Source organism: Propithecus coquereli, unplaced genomic scaffold (assembly GCF_000956105.1).
Source record: "Propithecus coquereli isolate 6110/MARCELLA unplaced genomic scaffold, Pcoq_1.0 Scaffold496, whole genome shotgun sequence".
NCBI lineage: Eukaryota > Metazoa > Chordata > Mammalia > Primates > Indriidae > Propithecus > Propithecus coquereli.
This window is the reverse complement of record NW_012150796.1, coordinates 847,977-851,645: the sequence shown is the minus strand read 5'-3', so window position 1 is coordinate 851,645 and position 3,669 is coordinate 847,977. Positions and strand designations below refer to the sequence as shown.

The window sequence follows — 3,669 nt, the reverse complement described above, 5'->3', positions numbered from 1 at the left end:
GTTGGATAGGAAACATACAGACTCATGCACAAAGTGAGAAAAAGATGATAGGAAATAGAGATGGTAAACAACGAAAAATTCTGACATTGTGTAATTAAAATCCTAAAAGGAAAAAAGAGACTAGAAGAGATGATTTCCTAAAAGATAACAAGCCACAAATTCAAAGAATTCCATGATCAGCACCCACTCCACTCATGAACTCAAGTGAAATGAAAACAAAGAAAAGCACATCTAGACACATCATAGAAAAACTGTTGAAAACCAGAGACAAAAATTCCTAAAATGAGTCAGAGAAAAGAGACATTACTTTTAAAAAAGTAAAGGTGAATGATAGAAACCAGAAAATAATGGAAGAATGTCTTTAAAGTGCTGAAAAACAGTGCCATACTAGAATGCTATGCCTAGCAAAAATATAAAGGATAATAATGTCAGTATCAGTTTTTAGGTGAAAAAAACCAAAAACCAAAACAAGAAAACACCTCGAACAACTTTGGAGAGAACTCATCACCAGCAGATCTGTTGCAAAGCAGAGGAATTATTCAAACGGAGGAAAAAAATTCAGTCAGGGGCACAGAAACGCATAATGGAATGAAGAGCAATATAAAGGGTAAATATGTAGGTAAATGAGTATCAGTTATACAGAACAATAATTATAAAATCTTGTATGGCTTAAAATATATCTACAATTAAAATCCATGACAACAATAAAAACTAAAGGGGGAGGGGTAAGTGTAGGCAAAGTACAGTATTCTAATGGCACAGCATTCCTGAGGAAGTAGTATAAGTAATATGCTACTTATACTACTACTGATATTAGAGGGTAACAATTCAAAAAGGAATGTTGTAATCTCTAAAACTAGCAAGAGAATGTATAATTAATTTAATAGAGGGGGTTAATGGTATAATTAAAATATTTTAATTAATTCAAAAGAAAGAAGAGAACAAGAGATAAGAATAAGGGAGCCACAGGAAAATAAACTGTAAGATGGTAGGCATAAATCCAAATATACCAGTAATTACATTAAATGTAAATGGACAAAAAAACTTTTCTTGTTGAAACCAGGACACAGTAATCTTCCAATTTTAGGCTGACCTGGACTCTGTATAAAACATAGTTACCAAGTACAACTGAAACGGCAGGGGATTCCTAGAGCAAAATAAGAAAGAGAGAAGTAACCTTTAGCTGCCAGCCTAACAGAGCTGAATTCCGAGTAAAGGTTGAGCTAAGAAAAACTGTCCTTTCCTTAACTTGCAAATGATGAGAACTTTAATCTTTGTTGCAAAATTTTTATTTTAAGAAGACCTCCTGAATGTGCCATTTAGTTATGCAATTGTAAAGCAGAGACTTTCTGGAAGCTGTTCGAAAAGCTCAACTGTGCTTTGTTGTTGTAAATCGTTTTAAATTCTTGCTACTGTACGCTTTATTTCCAGTTTGGTCTTTTCACAGGGAGGGCTGTGACCAGTTTTCCTCCAAATTACCCAAAAGCAAACACAACTCAGGTCTGCATCATTTTTCTTCTGAAGAGGACACACTCTAGTCTCACATGAAGAACTCATTTTATTAGCATGACTTTATCTGTCCTCTTTGGGAAATAAAAACCTTGCCTATTCTCCTAAAAGAGAATTTGCCCTTTTTATTTTTTCTGGATGTGTTTTCATTACAAAAAGGGCCCATTTTATCTGAGAATGCATCTGTCTGATTCACCTAGGATGGAAGACATCCTTTCTAGCAGATTATTTTGTATCCCCAAATTTTCTCTACTAATTTGGAGATGAAGCTTGGAAAGTGGTAATAAAGGGTTATTCAGTAAACCTCACCATACCACATTTATGTTATCAATGTCAGTGTCAGGATATTGAGTTGGCTGGACCATCATCTGAAAATAAAAGTTTTATGTTGTTATTGTTGAATGGTCTAGACAATCTGTGGTACAGAATGATAATGCTAAGGATTAGAATAGAGAAGAAACACAGAGTTAGGAAACGACGGGCAGAGGTGTGACAAGACAGGGCATGACATGGCCCAGTCTCTCTTAGGGGCATAAAAATGTTCATTCGCTAGCATCATTTTTTTAGAGACCCTACTACAGTAGCAGCACAACACCATGCTGCCACTGGAGATGCAAAGAGGCATCACAGAAGAGCATTTATCTGGGAATATATTCATAAAATATATATAAAGCCCACACATTAAGTGCAAAATGAATAGAGCAAATGATCACTACTACAGAAGTTTAGAAAAGGAAGTAAACATGGAAGTTAAGGCAGTGAGTGACAAGGTGCTGAGGTTTTGGGGAGGACAGTTTAGGCACAAGGCAGATAAAGGAAAGGTAGTAGGGATACATCTCCAAGTACATTTATTAAGCATTTAGCATGTCTTCTGTCATTTACTGCCTTTCCACTGAATGCAGAAAAAAACAAAAGTCTGACTGAAGCTCTGCACCGAAGAGTTTAAAGTGGATGAAAGACAAGACAAAGAAACACATGTGCAGCAGCAGAGGACAGACAGGCCGTGGAAAAGTGCCTGTCCGCGGTTCGGCCGTAAACACGGGCGCAATTCCGCCCGGGGCGTGGCGACAAGACTGGCTGCGGCCGAGACCGTCCAGGCTCCGAACGTGCGCCCCGGACGGCAGCGCGGCCAGTGCGCGCCACACAGCCGTGCGCTGCTGTTTCCCACAGACGGGGCCACGGGCAGGTCTCGGGCCGCTCTGCCGGCCGTGTGGGAATGAGGGCCGGAGTCACCGCAGTGGGCGCGCGTCAGAAGGGCGTCTAAATTTGCACCCTCTCCGCGCCTCGCACCTGCTCCTCCCGCCGGCGAGAGGCCGCCGGGAGCCGCGGCGAGAGGTGAGGGGAGCGGCGTCGCCGCCGCCGCCCCCAGGCTCTCGGCCGCAGGGAGGGGCGACGGCAGATTCGCTGGGAGGGGATTTGCCGACGGCAGACACAGACGCCCCCGAGTACGCACCGCCTGGTGCCGCACTTCCGTGCCATACTGAAGCCACCCAACTCTCGCGCCCGCCCTCAGTTTCCCCAGCTGTGGAGTAGGGGCACACCGCCCCCTTCGCTCCCCGGTAGCTGCCAGACCCCAGCGCGTGAGAAAGGACAGCGGGAACCCCGCCGGCCGCCTCTAGCCGCACCAAGTCCTCCTCCCCCTTTGGCTTTGGCCTTTTGTACCGGCCCACGTGACCCGGCGGTCGGCTCTTCTCTCCTGCCCCGCCCCGCCCTCCGGCCTTTCCCGGCTCTCGGCCCAGCTCTTCCCGCTCCTCGGCCGCCCCCCTCCTTTGCTCCCCTTCCTCCTCCTCCCCCTCGCCTCCCGCCCGGGCTGTTCCCGCTCCCTCCCCCAGGCAGCCGTTCCCTCGCGACGCTTCCCCTCCCCCCGCGGCTGTTCCGCCGCCTTGCCGCCCCTCCCCCCGGCCGGAGCTCACTGTCTCCAAGATGGCGGCCGTGTCAGTTTGGGGCATCTCCGCGGTCCGGCCCGGCGCCCCGGGATCCCGGCTCTTTTTCTTCCCGGTAAGTCGCCGAGGGGCCACCGCCGGCCGTCCCCGGCCGCCCAGCCCGAGACCGCGCCGCTCCGGGGCCCGCTCGGCCGCCTCGCGGGGTCGGCGGGCCGCTGCAGGCCCCGCCGCGGCCTGCGCCGCCTCCCGCTGCTCTGCGCCAGGCCTCGGGCTGGGG

The 3,669-nt window shown here is 47.9% G+C and overlaps 1 protein-coding gene across 1 annotated transcript in view; it reads left to right on the top strand.

Annotated features, from left to right (window-relative positions):
* Positions 1–3,381: 3,381 nt before the first annotated feature.
* KAT6A (K(lysine) acetyltransferase 6A) overlaps positions 3,382–3,669 on the top strand; it is a 127,528-nt gene continuing 127,240 nt past the window's right edge. Inside the window, exon 1 of the mRNA XM_012655999.1 lies at positions 3,382–3,507. The gene's annotated coding sequence lies outside the window, so the exon portion shown is untranslated. The remainder of the gene's footprint in view (positions 3,508–3,669) is intronic.